General features: G+C 40.4%; 1 long non-coding RNA gene across 2 annotated transcripts in view; it reads right to left on the bottom strand.

Annotated features, from left to right (window-relative positions):
* Positions 1 to 543: 543 nt before the first annotated feature.
* Positions 544 to 17,789, bottom strand: part of LOC120406626 — a 72,022-nt gene continuing 54,776 nt past the window's right edge. The window contains exons 3-7 of one of the 2 annotated variants that reach the window (XR_005599425.1): positions 16,989 to 17,150; positions 6,282 to 6,367; positions 1,883 to 1,954; positions 1,266 to 1,322; positions 544 to 868 (exon numbers count right to left, since the gene is read on the bottom strand). This is a non-coding gene — a long non-coding RNA (uncharacterized LOC120406626). The remainder of the gene's footprint in view (positions 869 to 1,265; positions 1,323 to 1,882; positions 1,955 to 6,281; positions 6,368 to 16,988; positions 17,151 to 17,789) is intronic. The other variant, XR_005599426.1, reaches the window with a different exon arrangement.

Raw genomic sequence — 17,789 nt, 5'->3', positions numbered from 1 at the left:
TGCACAGAGCACCTGAAGAAGAGCTCTCTGCAGCTCAAAAACTTGTCTCTTTCACAGAAGTGTGTCCAATAGAAGATATTGCCTCAGTTACCTTGTCTCTTTATGCATATAATTATTTAAACTATCATGGAAATGCAGCCACCTCTGATTATTTATTACTACATTTGAAATTCTGTATTTCTATTTCATCAGTGTAAAGATATGGCAGATGGCTTAATTTGGAAGAAAATCGACAGATTTGATTGTTTCCTGTGACTGGTTTAGTTAAATAAAACAAAAGCAATGTGCAAAGCATACTGTAGCTATCATCCATCTGGTCAAAGCTAAATTTAATTTATTCCAAAATATGGATTTAAAAATTGTTACTCCAATTTGTATTTAAAATATTTAGTGATGTAATTAGGAAGAGATATTTGCAAGGATGTTGACTGATGTTTTAATTTAAACTTATAATTTATATACAGTGACATTTTATGTTACAAAACAAGATGAAAACAACCCATTAAAACTAAAAGCAAAAAATATCTGATTACTATATCATTCTGTTCTACACATTGATAGCACTTCTTATCAGGAGAAAAAAAAACTCTGGAAGATACTTAGGGACTTTGGTAAATCCTAGAGGAATCTAAGAGTCTGATTTATTTAAATAAATGAGGAATTTGGGACTTTGAGACATGATTCTACCAACACTTGCTCACACTGAATAGTGCCTTATTCTCCAAATAGTTCCACTGATTTCAGAGATGGGACTGCTCCCAGCATCAAGTATTATTTAACATGTGTGACAGTGGCAGAATCAGAACCTCTGACTTCTTTCTTTCTCTTTATAGTTTATCTGATCATTCATCTGATTATTCGGTGCTACCTGAGATAAATGAAAATAAAAACTCCGCACATAATTAAACCAACCAACCATCCAGACATTTTTTCCATAAGCCCCACTGCCAGAACCAACCTCAAAAATGGGGAAAAAATGAAGTCCTCTTTCCCCTCTTCCTCTCTTGATTTTTGGCAATTTGGCTATCCTCTCTGCCACCCAGGCTCACAGCTTTGTGCTCTGTTGTGCTGACTCTCTTCCCTTCTTCATACTTCACCCATGCTATCATCAAATCCTACTAGATCTTCCTCTGTAACATCTTCGAAATCTATCTTTTCCCCTCCATCCCTACCTTTCAAAACCATATCCATGCAAGTCACATTATTCCCCTTTTTGTATCTATTGACTGGCCTCCCTTTGGCTTCAAAGTAAGGCTCATACTCACCTTCCAGGCCTTGCATACATCTCGGTTGTCATATATTTCTGCCCCAGTATTGCCAATCTGGGCATTCAAAAAACAATAAAATCAAGAGGTTGGCTTAAATATCTTGAGATATGTAAAATAAAATAAATAAAAAAAAAACAAATGTATTTATTTCTCTTCTGATTTTGAGCCCTTATTGTAAATTCAGCTCATATGTTCAGGCTTTTCTCCACAACCATGAGAACTAGAAACATTTAATTAATTTATTATTATTATTGATTAAAGTAGAGAGTCTCACAAAATCACATGACTGTAAAAGCTAAAACAAGTATCTTGAAACTTTCTATAAAATCATTAGAATTGACAACACAGCTACTATAACCCTCACTCTCTGCACTCACCCAGAGCCTCCCTCAAATCAGTTTGCTTTGGGTTTGACTCTTCTCTTATCAGTTTGGGTAATCTGGAGTAACACTATTGAAAAATCAATAGGTTTTGTTCAGCTTGAAATGAATGACGACATTGTCACAGGGGAGGGGGTAGGCAATCACAATATATTCTGCTAACCTCATGAGATCATTAGATGGGGAAAGTATTAAGAAGTAACTAAAGAGTATTTATGTTCTAGCAGTAGCTACCTCAGTTCAAACAGGATTTCCAGTCAGGAAACACTATCTTCTGCAGATTCCATGGGATTAGGAAGAACAAACCTGAAGAAATAAAGGTTAAAAGTCACACCACTGCTCCTACCCGGCATGCCAGTTAAAAAGGGCCAGAATGGCATAAAGGGACGCTAAATGCCCCGGCACAGGAACTGGGGAAGACAGCTGGAAGTCTGCCTTCTGAGGAACCCTTCACAAGCCCTGGTATAGGGAGTGGTAGGGGCATTTAGGAGGCAAGGCTGGGGCATTCCGCACTGCGGAGATTTCATGTAATGCTTTAGCCTGAAGGCCTCTTAGGATATGTCTACACTGCAGATAAAAACTCATTGCTGGCCCATTCCAGCTGCTAAGGCTAAAGTGGGTGTTTAATTGTGGTATAGACATTCAGGGCAGGGCTGCAGCCTGAGATCTGGGACCCTCCTACCTTGCTGAGTCCTAGAACCTGGGCCCTAAAAGTTCACACCACAATTAAACAGCCTCTTAGACCAAGTCACATGAGCCCAAGTCAGTTGGCACAGGCCAGCCATGCAGTGTAGACATACCCTCTGAGGAACAGCACAGAGTCTCATTCAAGAGGTGTTAAATACAATAGGTTAGAATTACTATGGAGGATGTTCACAGCTTTACCTATACCAGCACTTTAAAAATGACAGCATAGTTAAACAAACTGCAGTTATAATGTCATTTGTATCATTTTTTGCAAAGTCTGCTTCACATTCTACAGAGGTGGGGAAAGGAACACTGTATTACATTGTGCGAGAATATAACTGCATATGGATATGAAATGCATTGTGGTGGAACAAGAAGCTGTAATAAAAGCCAAGTGTGCATTGCTGCATATCAGAACATTTCCAAAATGTGTTTTGCTACTGAACTGAATAGACATCTCTTATTTTGATTTGGTAGATGACTTCTGCTTTTCCTAATAGACACCTTTTGGGGGACTGTATGGGTCACGGGATGGTCAGGTTTGCCACTTACCACCATGGCAAAGAGAATGATGTATCCTCTCTCACATAGAGGTAGACCATCCAGAAAAGGCTGACTGTGTTTTATCTGTCCTGTGGACAGACAGAGGACTTAGAACACCCTTAATGTGAATCTACTCGTGTTTCATGAGCACTGCATTCATAGTATCTTCAACCCCTCATCCTCAATTCCGACACACACACACACAAACAAAAACAAAAATATCTACCCTTGTTCAATATCCAGCTTGGTTGCATATTTGAAGAAAAAAATAAGGAGGGCCTTCAAATTTGTTTGAATACATTTTCCATATTTCAGGCATACGTGATGAGGAATCACTTGTAGATTCCCCCCTTTCCCTCTCGTCCAGTATGAGCACACAAGCGTGTGGTGGAGGTGAAAACTTATATCAAAGGCCATCCTAAAATGAACAGCAACAGTATTGGACACTGGGAACATTGTTAGTGTAATTTTCTTTTTCCTTCTAGACTATAATGCCCCAAATACACTCATTTATAAACTTATCAGGTGTATATTTATCTGTTCTGAACATTTGCTAATTGTATAGGCCTTGACAGAATTAGACAACTGAAAAAGAATGTGTGTCAATGTATTGAAAGAAAGAGAGCCCAATTTAGGATTGTGATAATTTTCTAAGTTTTTTTTTAAAAGGTGAGAAAATGACACAAATGGCAGCTAATGTCTAATGTGTCAACGTTGCCAGGTAACTGACTAGAGATATGTGTCAGCAAGAGCCATCTGAGTGCGATGGATTCAGCAGAAGTAATACAGCATCAGGTACATAAGACTAAACTCATTACTAGCTTGTATTTATCTTTTTTGAAATTTAAGAATGAAAATTTATATTTTTATTTACATTTTACCACAATAGGAATAACGAATATGTAGCTAGGGTGTACTGTGTGCTTAAAACCAAATTTTGAGAATGATATTTTAAACAATTGTAGTAGTTATTCAGAGGGTAATAAGTATCCCTCCTAATTATTAAAGAGATTAGGATAATTAAAATAACCCACATATTCATACATATTCACAGATTAGGCCCTAATAGAACAAAGCACAAGCACTTAAGGATAAGCTTAGCATATGTCAATGGGACTAATCATATGCCAAAAGTTAAGTATCAACTATGTAAGTAGTTTGCTGGATCAGAGTCTTAAAAAAAAAAAAAGCAGAATTTACTTAAGAACATATGAATGGCCATACTAAGTCCATCTAGCCCAGTATCCAATCTTCCAACAATGGCCAATGTCAGGTGCTTCAGAGAGAATGAATAGAACAGTCAGACAATCATTGAATAATCCATCCTGTCATCCACTCCCAGCTTCTGGCAATCAGAGGCTAGGGATACCCAGAGCATGGGGTTGCATCCTTGACCATCTTGTCTAATGGCCATTGATGGCCTTATTTTCCATTAATTTATCTAATTATTTGTTGAACCTTGTTATAGTGTTGGCCTTCACAACATTCCTGGCAATGATTTCCACAGGTTGACTGCATTGTGTGGAGAAGTACTGCCTTTCATTTCTTTTAAACCTGCTAGCTATTAATTTTATTGGGTGACCCCTGATTCTTATGTCACGTGAAGAAGTAAACACTTCTTTATTCACTTTCTACACCAATGATTTTATAGACCTCTATCATATCCCCTCTTAATGGCCTCTTTTCCAAGCTGACAAGTCCCAGTCTTTTTAATCTCTCATCATACAGCAGCTGTTCCATACCCTTAATCATTTTTGTTGCCCTTCTCTGTATCCAATGCTAATATATTGGGGGCAGGGGCCAGGGAGGAGGGTGACCAAAACTGCATGCAGTATTCACTGGGTGGCTGTATCATGGGTTTATATAGTGGCATGATATTTACTGTTGTGGCAAAGTACCTGCTTCTCCTCAGCTGGCTCAGTTACTTTTTGCCTTGGAGACACAGGCTTGAGCAAAGCAAAGTCCTTCCAGGTTGCACAGGGTCTGGCTGATCCTTCCCTCAGTCAGTCCCTTGTGCTGGTTTTCTCCCCTTCCGGGGACAGAGTGCAGTCTTCCTTGTTGGAAGAGTTCAGAGTCCTGCTGCACCTACTTGCTGGTAGCCTTAGCCTTAGCCTTAGCCTTAGCCTTAGCCTTAGCCTCTGCCACTCTCCCCCCCCCCCCCCTCGCTTCCTGCCAGGGAGGGTTTAAAAAGGTCTCCAGCAACTGGGGCCAGCTGAACCTAATTAGTTCCCTGGTAACCCCTGTTCCAGCTGAACCTTATTTCTCCATGGCTCTCTCTCCTCAGTGGATAGGGAGAGGCCTTTTAACCCCTCTGGGACTAATTACTACCCCTCCCTTTGTAGCCATTTGTCCTGGGTTTGCCACATTGTCTTATTATCTATCTCTTTTCTAACAGTTCCAAACATTCTGATAGTGTTTTTGACTGCCATTCCACACCGGAACAACGAGGAGTCCGGTGGCACCTTAAAGACTAACAGATTTATTTGGTCATAAGCTTTTGTGGGTAAAAAACCCACTTCTTCAGATGCCACTGGACTCCTCATTGTTTTTGTGGATACAGACCAACATGGCTACGCCTCTGATAATTGCACTCTGAGCAAATGTTTTCAGAGAACTATCCACAATGACTCCAAGATCTCTTTCTTGAGTGGTAATAGCTAATTTAGATCCCATCATTGAGGCTGGTTAGGATTCATTTAGTCATATAATTTTCTATTAAAGGAGTATTTGTATTACCACTAACTATTTTTAATAAAGGAAAAGCCTGAAATAATCAAATTTTAGTATGAATGAGTATTCATTTGAAGACTCAAACTTGTGGGCTGTTAATTACACTGCATATCTGAAAAAAAAGACAGTCGTCCATTCAGAGAATGGAAATCATGATATGTGACTTAGATGACCAAAAGGGAGTTCAAATAGTATTTTAATTGGGAAAGAGGCATTTAAGTATCTAGAAAGAATCATATACTGTGGATAATAAACAGAGAAAAACAGGAAAAGTAACCAATAAAAAGGCATAAAAAGGGCTACATTACAGCTATTGTTATTACAAAGAATGTCATGAATTCTCAGTGTGACAGCACGTAATGTGAAGTTACCCACTCAATTTAGGGCACCCCGTCTATACCCAAGTAAGGGCTCAAGGCTTGGCCCAGTCAATTTAGGCACCCTCCGCTCTTTTCCTTACTGAGGACTCAGGGGGTAAGGCATCTTACCCTTTCCCACAGGACTCAGGGAGAAACCTGGTCAATTTAAATACCATCCCCTACCCACAGGGCTCGGGGCTCTACAAATCTGTGTGTCCTTTTCCCAGTGAAAGAGCCTTATACAGCTGTGCTCTAAACATCTATTTATTGGAAACAAATAGAACATATATACTAAGCAAATCTCTTATGCTCACCACTCCCTATATACAAATTTCACCCGATGACCAGTCAGGATCCAATCGTCTGGGGGTTCCCAGAGATGCCTCTGAATGTCACAGTCCTGCAGGGGTCAGAATTACAACAGCTTGATGTTGAACTGCAGTCTGGAAATGGCTCCCAAAGAGCATTGTTTTTCGATTACATGATATAGGTAAAACTAGCTCCCTCCTTCAAATTTAGTAAATTTATCACTTTATCCCACATTCCTAAATAACAAAACATTTAACCAATTGCACACTGGCACCTATGTGTCCTCTTTCCTGTCCAAGTTTTTTTTTTTACATTTTATCTTTCATGTCTAAACTGTAACATAGTTGTGACTCTCTCTATTTGTGCAGATGGTCAGTATAAAATGCTGGTCAGAGCTTATCATACCATTTGTTGAGTCTCCTTCTGTATCCTCCCTAATTTCCCAGCACCTTTAAAACCTTGGCGGTTATAACTCTTGTTAGGGACATTCCTGAGGTGAGGATGCTTTGCCAGCAGCAGAACATTCTTCTCCCTCTCCTCCTCCCCATTTTAGTGGTAAACTCCCTGAGTTTCACCCATGGCTGATTGTGTGTGTGTGGGGGGGGGTGTCTCAAGGCTACAAATTCTCCATAGAAAACATTTAATATATAGGGCCAGGTCCATCGGACCCACATATAATCACATGCAGCTGGTCATTCAGCACATTATTTGCCTGATCTGCTGCTTACAGACAATAGATTTCTCAGTTCACTGGCAACTCCAAAACATTGAATAAACCATTGTTTTGTATTGCACACAATGTTTCATTCAAACTAAAATAAAATGCTTTCCTCCCATTTTGAGCCTTTAATGTTTAATTTTATTTTTTAAATCAAAAGAAAATGTCTAAACAGTTTCAAATTGAAAACTCAAAATTTTGAAATCAAAACAATTTAAAAAAAATGTTTTGACAAACAAATTTGACATTTCAGTATCAAATATGCATTTTTCAACTAAAAATGTTTCAGATGAAAAATTTCACTTCTCTCTCTCACTTACTACTCTTTTACCTGGTTGGGCACTCAAAAAGGAGTGGGCTTGGGATTTTAGCCATTTCTATTGAAGGTGTACTGGACATGGTATATTTTTGAGTAAGATAAGTATACTAAAAAATATCCAGAGACTGTCACCAATTTCTCTTTAATAGGAAACTAATTCTGCCACCATTTAGCAAAGGGCAGTAGTATACTCTTGTTTGCTTTTCATGCTACATCACCCTCCTTCCTCCCCCACAGAACATATAACTAATGTCAATGCTGACATTCACCTTATACCCCTTCAACTATGCTACCTGTGAATTTGGCTCTCTATGTTTCTCTATCATTGTGCAAGCTAAGTACAATTTTGACATGCTGGGGCTGCATTTTGAAAGGTTGGAGCCTATACTAGACCTGCAACAAAACATGCAGACACCAATCCTGCCTGCAAATTGTATAAAACCTGAGTGTGGAAAAGGAATTTATGCACCTGTTCATTTTGTGCAGGTGCAAATTAGGCATCAGCCTTTCAGAATTTGACTACAGCTGCTTAAGTGATGGGAATAGTTGAGTACCTAAAGTTCAAATGTAGAACACACCACTAGTGACCTAAAGGTTAGATTTCCCACATGCTGCTAATGAAATCAACCGCATCAATAGCAGAATCAGGTGTCTAAGTGTGCATTTGTCTGAAAAGGTGTACTATGTACTAAGAAGACATTCAGAGATGTGTAGACTTAATTCTGCAGCAGATTTCATTTAATTTTTTTCCATTGGCATTAAAATATTTAGTTTTACTATGTATTCCCCAAAAGTCCTACCTATAAACAGACAATAGCAGACTTTGTATTTTGGCAGATTAGCTGCAAGCAGAATCTATAAATTGCAGGTCTGCATGTCTAATTTCTACTGTAGAAAGCATCACCAAAAGAAAAACATAAAAAGGCAAAAAAGAGGAGAAATAGTATCAACAGAATTAAAATAAAAGCTCAACATGCAGTGGTTCATTTTGTTGTCCACCATACATTTAAAAGTTGTTCAGAAGTCTTAGGCTCCAAACTTTGATGAAAATAATATTTTGGGGAAAAAACAAGTGTTTCTATTTCTATATATAGCCTTATAAGATATTTTAAAATTCAGTATCAGAAGGGAGAGGGGATTGCAGAGACATGCATGCTTGCATGTTACCCTTTTAGCAAGATACTATTATCTGTCCACTCTGAAAGACAGATGAAGTTTAATTAGTCCACAACTTTATTCACTTATATCTGGGAATACCCCGCCACAAATTGTACAGTGATGTGAGAAGGGGGTCAGCCTCCAACCCTCCTTACTCAGTTTCCCTAAGAGATGCTTTACTTCAAATCCTTCTCCTACTCATTTTGTGAGATAACTGTACCCTTCCATATAGGGAACCTGCATTGGACATCTGCCACAAGGAGGCACCAGTAGAATGCTTGGCTGCCTCCTTACAACCCTGCTGGCTTCCCAGTTATCCACAGATTCCTCCCTTTAAAAAAAAAGGGATAAAACACACCAAGGTGACCCATATTTGTATCTGTTGTCTGCTCTGCCAAAAAGTTTGCAAGGTGCATCAGCCCCTCATTCCATGCTAGCTCAGGATTGCCTCACTCCATAGGCCCAGATCTGAACTGCCCAATGACTTGGAGGTTCCATCTGTGTGCCCAGTATACAATACTGTGCCTGCAAGTCCACACCACCACTTGCTTAGCCTGTTTACTGTATAAGTCTTTGCCCTTACGGTGCAAATCCTTGCCTCATCCCTCTTCTGTATCATTAAGGACTCACCGTTTCCCCACCCCACCCAAATTGGTTTTCGAGACCCTCAGGGTTAATACAAAAACAATGAGGAGTTTGGTGGCACCTTCAGGACTAAGAGATTTATTTGGGCATAAGTTTTCATTGGTAAAAAACCCACTTCTTCAGATGCATGGGGTCCATGCATCTGAAGAAATGGTTTTTTTCACTGACGAAAGGTTATGCTCAAATCTATTAGTCTTGAAGGTACCACTGGACTCCTCATTGTTTTTGTGGATACAGACTAACACAATTACCCTTCTGATACTGGGTTAAGACAACTATTCTTCCAGTTGTAAATCCAAAGTACATCTTGCAGGCATGTTTAAATTTCCAGATGCTCTGAAAAAAGACCCAATCTCATTAAAAGCCCAGTAAATTTTAATCCAGCGCATCAGTGTGGTGAGTTTGCCGAGTGATAAATAAGCTGCTTTCAGTGTGAACACCTGGCTCCCCTGGTGTCATCCACTCCATCCAGGGCATCTGATGCAGGACGTGACTGTCCCATTAAATCCCAGCCTGTGTTGCACCTCCAGCTCAACTTAATTAACCAAGCCACGACCCCCAAATGTACTATATGCTTGCCTGATTATATTCATATACCTGAACACCTTGCTTCTTTCCAGGAATTGCTCTACCCACTATCTGTCATAGCTTCCCTGTGGAGCCATCACAAAATGTCTATTTATTCACCTCTCAATATCTTATCTTTAGTATTGGAGAGAAGGTGACCTCCCACTGGGTCTGAGACTTCTGCTTAGCCATATTCCTGGCTAATCTGCATGGAACCCAGAACATACTGAGGCCCCTTGGATACTCCCAGAACAACGATCCTACCCGTAGGTCATATCCCTGTGTCATGCCACTCCTCCCTCTTAGATTCCCAAATGTGGCATTGGATGAGAGGTGGTTAAATATCATCATTCCCAAATCCACCATCCTGCTCCCTCCCACCAGAAAGGCTCTTCAATGTGTGTAGCACCATGCTATCTTCAGCCATGCCTGTTAAACTTCTCTCCCTTGAATTCTCTTGCCCCTCAGCCACCCTTTGGTGTCTTTCTACCTCACCCCTACCCACCATCTCGGTCTCCAGATAACCACAGCTATATTTATATTTGGCACTTGGAAATCATGATGCAATACAAATACTTAGAATGAAATGAGTGAACCCTAGCATTCTAGGGTAAGTGGCTTAAAAGAACACATTTCCACCCCTAAAGAGGTGAGCTGAAAACTCCCTTTTGCTACCTGTGATGTCTTCAATGGATTTGCTATTGTGCTTGATCAGGAATTGTAAGTTTACTTATTAAATGTCTCTTTCTTGTGAAGCTGCTCAGGGGTCTGCACAATAATTTAAAATACAAAATGCTTTAAAATGTAATAAAAGCATATAAACAGGAAAAAAAGATGGCTGGTATGGTGTCATTTTAAAAATGGAGAGTGGCTCTTATATAAAAGTCCAATATGTAAAAACTAAAGAGTATTGAATGAGCTAATGATTATCAATATGCAAGCAAAAAAGTTCTTGAAGGTCAAACAAAAATACATTTGTTTGTATGATTTTCAGAATCCTGCCTATTCCCTGTACCTAAGAAAAAATACTGGATTCTGTTTAATGTTAAGCGTACAGGATGAATTGACAATATAATTAAATGGTCCAAAAAAGTGTAATCCGAAAAAGTCTAATACAAGAAAACTATTTTGCTTACATAGCCAGATGGGGATGTTATTAAATATGTAAAACACAAGTGCTGCAATCTTTAACCCAGTGGCTAAGTAAAAGAGGTGTTTGTAACTTTTGAGAAACAGTATTGCTATCTTCAGGGGCTCTTAGGGATGAATTTGTAATTCATAATTTATTCATGTTTTCTCCTGCTCCTCATGAAAAATGAATAATATTCTACATAGTCTACAGTCAGAGATACACATTACTAGTAAGTGTTTTTTGGAGATTATGAAAATAAAATTAAATCTGATCTATAGGACTGAACATAGAAATAAATATAGACAAGATCTAATTTTTCTGAACATTTTGATACAAAAAGTGAACTGTCAGTAATCTATTTGGCAAGGATCAACTGAGAGAGTATGCTAGAACACCAGTGTTCATAAACCCTTGTGTAGCGGGGTGAACACCTACTCCAGGCTTGAAGGGGTTGAAAAAGCCCTGCAGAGAGCTGGGGCTGTGGAAGGGAGCAAAACCCCGGTTGATTGGCAGAAGTGGCTGCAGCTGGGGCCTTACCCCAAACTGAGCAACTAGGCCTTATAGGAAGGCCAGGGCAGCCAGAAGCTCAGCAGTCTCACTCTGACTGGAGAGAGAGACAGGCCTGGCTGCTGGGGAATTCACCTGGGGACCTAGAGTGAGGCAGGGCTGGGGAAAGACGTTGGGGGTGGGAAAGCCCTAGGCCAGCAACTCCCCAGGCTGCAGGGCCTGGTCCTAGGCCCACATAGATATTGGGGTTGCAGAGGGGGAGCTTGAGGGTGGGTAAAGGCAGCCAGTCCAAACCCCTTGTTGCCTGTGATGATTGGCTGATGGACTGCAGTCCACCCCAGGGCGTGGGGGCTAGACAGTGACTGGCAGTAGCCATGACTGAGGTGACATGGGGATAGGAGGTGGGATCTCCCCTGGGTGGGGAGACCAAGAGAGAGTGGGGTACTGCCAGGGGGTACAACATGCAAGACAAGGGCACCGGGTTCTGGGAGGGACATGGGGGCCAATGACAGGTGGGACACCTCGCCTGCAGAGGGTGCTCTGATGACTGGTGAGCTAATTCCCGAGATGACCAGCAGGAGGCACTGCTGGTGAGTCTGCACCTGATTACACCTTGCAAAATAAAAACAAAATTTCCTGATTTGGGCATTAGAATTCCTGGTTTGTCTGGCTTTTATTTTGTTTTCAACCAGGAAAAGTAACATCTGACTGTTCTTATTGGAAAGGTTTAGACTAGAGTTTACATAGTGGTATCTGGTTTTGTCCAGTAACGAAAATGATTTCCCATTGACTTCAAAAGCATGTGATCATCAAGAATTCTCAAATCCTAAAATTCCATAGAAAAATGTCTTCCCACCAGCTGTACACAGGATTATATAAACATTTGTCTGTTACCCAAGTGTGCTATGTTGTAACTCAGATTCATAGATTCTAGGGCTGGAAGGGACCTCAAGAGGTCATTGAGTACAGTCCCCTAACCTCATGGCAGGACCAAATACTCTCTAGACCATCCCTGATAGACATTTATCTAACTTACTCTTAAATATCTCCAGAGATGGAGATTCCACAACCTCCATAGGCCGTTTAACCTAGGCAGTTTATTCCAGTGTTTAACCACCCTGACAGTTAGAAACCTTTTCCTAATGTCCAACCTAAACCTCCGTTGCTGCAGTTAAGCCCATTGCTTCTTGTTCTATCCTTAGAGGCTAAAATTAACAAGTTTTCTCCCTCCTCCCTTTTAGATACCTGAAAACTGCTTATCATGTCATGAAGTTGTACAGCAGTTGTAACTCTAAAATAAACTACAGAATATAAATAAAAACAGAAGTTAAATTAGTAACAGCAGAAAAAAAATATAATATAGATGAACAACTTTGAATAAATTAGATGGCTTGCTTCAGTCTTCCATCTGAACTCACGTGTCATTTTCTGACAGAAAAGCATACAGATAGCTATGCTTCCATATGGAGCAAAAGACAGAAAGGTCATGGTCACCATTATCATTCATCAAGTCATTATTGACTTACTATCTCTTCAGCTTACTTAGGGGAGTCATATTGATCAGCTTCTGTCAGTCTCAGTAAGCCTCAGCCCATAGTCTTAAAAGGGGATTTTAGTGGCACAAGTATTACAAACTGAATTGACCTGGAGGATGCAAGACAACAGTCAAAGCCAAACGTAAGTAATAGTGCACATCACTCTATAGGAATATATTAAATGACATGCATTTGTGCAGTCCAAGCAGCTTAGGAAAAAGAAATCTTTCCGGTCAATGCCCCTTTACTGCAATGCAGCTTTTGTCAATTTCTCTAACTTATTCATTCAAGTTACAATTTTCCCAGCCTAAAGGAAAAACTTCAATGTGAAATAAAATACATCTATTTGTGAAGAATATTTTATATATTTTAAATGAGCGAACAATTAACCTAGAAGCTGCCATCTTGAAGTCTAATGCAGTTTAGGACACAGGAAATGTTGTTCCACATATAAAAGTATTATAAAAGCAGGAAATTCTTAGTTATTGACAAATTGCTTAGTTATGGTCCAAATTGCATGAGAATTTGGTACAAACCCCAGTTTCATTATTCAATTTAAAAAATAATAACTACCCTTACCTAATAACTCTGAAGGTCTCCTGGCTTCCTGAATCAGTAATGTGCTAAGTAGCACTTCCTATGTATCAAATTATAGCATTAAACAACTTCCTTCTGGGAAATATCAGTAAAACAACAGCTGTCACTGAAACATCGGAAGCACTCTCAATTACAAAGATACTGAAAAACTGGCAGGTATTTCAGAAAAATGTTCTGAAATTGCACTTTTAAATATTTAAGCCTTTTTTGGTAAATATTTATCTGAATAGTGACTTGATCCCGCTCTCATTAAAGTCAATGGGAATTTTGTCACTCACTTCAATGGGAACAGGCCTTTACATGTCCGAAGTAATTACTACAATTTCTCTTTAATTTCCCTTAAGGCTCCTAGTCACGTCATGCCAACAAGGAAATATAATTTAGCCTTAATATGCCAGACACAATAAGAAAGCTACTTAAAAAACAAACCCCCAAAAAGCCTCACTCATTGTTGCTTGTTCGGAAGGAAAAAGCACTGCACTAAAGTGAAGGAAAGGGATAGAAGATGCAAACATACCCACTTCAGTCTGAGAAACAGATTCACTTGCACTGGTATAAAACAGGGATTACTTCACTGATGTCACTTTACATACACCAGGCACAGAATTAATGGGGAAGGAGAATTAGCCCTGACTTTTTAAGTATAGTGTCTTCAAAGGAGGCCACATTCTTCCTGTTGGTGGTTCTCCACTGTTTGATCAACTGTCAGGATTTCTAAATGTCAGCTGCAATATCCACATCTTTAGGTGAAAGCTTGAGGCTATCTAAAATGTGTGTATCACCAGAAAGTGAGTATGTAAAAATGTCACTCAACAGATCTGCTTCCCATGTGTATTCAGGCTCACACCTGCTTAGTTTAGCTTTCACTATGTTCTACTGAAAAGCTGGCATAGCTACGGGAAAGGTAGTAAGACTTCCCCCCGTCAGCAGAATTTCTAACTAGTTCCAATTCTAGAATTTTTATTACTGGTGAAAATGCAGAAGCCAGAATGATTTTCAGGCTAGGCTGGCTGTTACTACCCTCAGTCCTCTTCCCCCGTCCCCACCCCACCTTGTTACTTGTGAAACTAAGCACATTTGAGGACACAGTTTGTGCACAGGCACTTTTCAAAATATAATCACACCAAACCCCCCCCACCATTTTTGGACATCTCCTCTTGTCAACATAAATATTACATTACATATTGATTCTGATTTTAATCTGAGGGTATTCATACACTGTCTAGCACAGCACAGTTGAATTTCATAACTATCAGAAGCAGTTTATAACTTTGACTCATCAAGAACTTGGAGACAATGAGCCAGATCCAGCCTATAAATCATACCAGAACTTGTTAGTTATGTCTAAGGTAACACAAGTGGAAGGAACCAAGCTTTTTAATTTAATACCTATGGAAATTTCAGACCTCACACACCATATACCAGGGTTGTGAGCACAAGCCATACTAAAAAATGGTTCTTTCCAAAGTCACTTTAAAAAAAAAATCTTTTCAAAAGACCTTATCCAAGCCTAATCCAGATAAATTATTCTTCTCTAAAGAAATTACCGGTATATCTTTCTAGCCTTTACAGTGCAAAAGATCTACAGCCACGTTGCTCCATCCTTCCATATCATGCACAATTCCCTTGTGAATGGTGGCTTTTCCCTTCAACATGCATAGCAGATAAAACAGTATTTAATCATGTCAACTGCACCCCTTCATAATCCCTGACAAGGCTAACAGTAAAAAAATTCATGATGAGGAAAACAATGCATTAGCACTCTCCTTTTACACTAGTGTATTCCTATTCAACTAATCATATCATATAATTGTTCTATTTCACAGCTGGACATTCAAGTCCGTTATTACAAAATCATCCAATACCACTCATGCCTTTAACACATTTTAGAGAGCGTAGCCATCATTTTCCATACACTCTTGTGTTTAGGTACAGCTAAATATACTTCAGCAGAATCCATATTTCCGCATGCAGTTGTACTATTGTTAACCATAGCACTTTAGTGTGCAGTCTCAGGGAATGTTCACTTTTCTGTCCATTCTCATGGTTCTTAAGAACCAGAGGGACAACAATCCCTACAGAGCAAAGGCAAGCCCAGCCATTGTCTAAATGGCTTTGTGGTTTGGGGGAGGGCTTAATTGTCCTTTCAGCACATTCTTAAAGTTCTTTGTAGTCTTACATCAAACAATATTTTGTATAAAATAGGAAGATTAAAATTAAAAAAACTTTAGAGAACTCATGATACTGAAAACAGAGGTGTCATCTGGTAGTCTACACACTTGAAGCTACCCATTGGGAAGAGAGACAATAGAGCCAAGAAAACATCCCGTATCTCAGGACTGTAGTTAAATGTAGGGGTTGTTTCATAGTTGATGCTTCCTATTTAAGCTATATTAATAATGAATTTATTTCCACAGTTAGGATAAATGTATCCTCCAGCAGGGATTTTGAGACTCCTACAGCAGATGAGTTTATTATTTGCTGATGTCCTTCTGGATTAAATGGAAGAGTTATCTTTCATCAGATGCCCTTATATCATTAACTAGTTGTACATTTCCCCTTTTTAGCTCATCTTTATAGTGACCGCCCTGCACTGAAAGCAGGGCATTGTCCAGGCTTGCCAGAGGAAGACAGTAGTGCTTTATGGCAGGGACTGCTGAGAACAAGGTCAGAACCTGCTGCAAAAAGGTGGTGTTGGTCAGCTTTGCAGCACTGACTCACCCTTGGAATGTAAAGGTGGATGGCTTTAAAGGTGCAAGCTCTGGCACTGGAAACCCCTTTTTCCATGCAGCAGGTAAGGCAGATTCAAGCACATGTGTGAGATATGCTTTGAGACCCATTTGGCCCATTCTTTCCGGAGTGGTAGGGGACGATTGCAAGGAGAAAACAGGATTGGGGGTGGGTGGAGTGCCAACCACAGGTTTGGTTCAGCTGAAGCAGGTCATGAGGTGCAGAACACAGGCAGGGTAGGGAGGCAAGCTGGGGGCAGTCCAATGGGCATAGACACCATTGGCAATTAGGTTTAAGGTGTTCAGAGTTTCCTATGATATTACCCTAATAAAGCACATGTGGCATATTTGGCGGGGGGGGGTTAACTTTGGGATTTTGGATCCCCTTTTCAAGGAATAGCACCAATGTAAGTTAAAAAAATGAATCAATTGCCTATAGGGAACCTAGGGGTCCCCCCAGGGTTCAATTCCCAACAGCACTCCAAGGGAATATCGAGTAATACATCACCTTTCATACCCACAAGGTGGCTCCATTCACACTACAATCAACCAGATGGCCTGGCAAAACATTTTGGGGTACACCATGCAGATGACAAAACAGAGGGCCCTTCCACTACATTAGCATACCTGGGCATTGAATGAATACAAAGGCTGGCATATTACAGCTCCCTCCCAATAAAAGTATGTTTGTCTAGTATGACAACATGGCAGGCCAAACTTCCACTGCACGCAGGGTTACGAAGTTAGTGAGTGAATTTGTGTCACAGCGTGTAAGCCTTAACATCTTTTCCTTCCAAGCACATACCTGCCGTTGGAAGATGGCATCACTCACATAGATGCTGCTGGTGCTATGGAGCTATGGCATATGAGGATCTGGGAGGCTGGTCACCTATATGGCCCATCAGGAAGGGAAGGGTGTTGCAGTAGGTGACATTGGCAATCCAGCTGCGGGAGTCCTTGATAATACCTGTGTAGTGCAAATGGCAACCAAGTTCATTGGCGGGGAGAAGGGGAGTTCACCGATCAAACTTGGGGGGTAACATGTTTTTGGGCTGCTATACCAAAGGCCACTGGAAGATGTCTGGGACCCTGACTAGGTGTGGGGGAGGAAGCAGCCGAGCTAATTGTTGGCACCTCCTTGTGGCGGATGTCCAGCGCAAGTACTCCACAGGGAAGGCATCCAGAGACCAGATAAATGGCCAGGTAAAGGGCTTAAAAAGGAGGTGCTGGTTAAACAAATAGAATGGTGTGGGGTTTGGGGCTCCTATGGTTGGAACGGCAGGGAACCAACCCCCCTTTCTTATAGCCCACCTTACTCCTCCTATGGGGGGGGGAGGGGGAGGAGTAGATAAGATCCCAGCAATGGATTTTCCAGATGGACCTGGATGGAAAAAGAGGAGGAACTAGTGAAAGCCCCTCACCTGGGTAATTACAAAATAAACAGGGTTTATCTGCACTGTACACTGTTATCTGCCGGGTAGTCCCAGACATCTAATAATAAAGTTAGGGCCTGATTAAATCCAATCAGGTGTCTCCTGTCCTTCTTTCGGTATAGCTGGACAATCTCCTTTCCCAATTGCTGTTAATCACCTTTTTCTTCTCTTCT

Source organism: Mauremys reevesii, linkage group 5 (assembly GCF_016161935.1).
Source record: "Mauremys reevesii isolate NIE-2019 linkage group 5, ASM1616193v1, whole genome shotgun sequence".
NCBI classification, from domain to species: domain Eukaryota; kingdom Metazoa; phylum Chordata; order Testudines; family Geoemydidae; genus Mauremys; species Mauremys reevesii.
The sequence above is the reverse complement of the archived record's forward strand: the minus strand, read 5'-3'. Positions and strand labels throughout refer to the sequence as shown.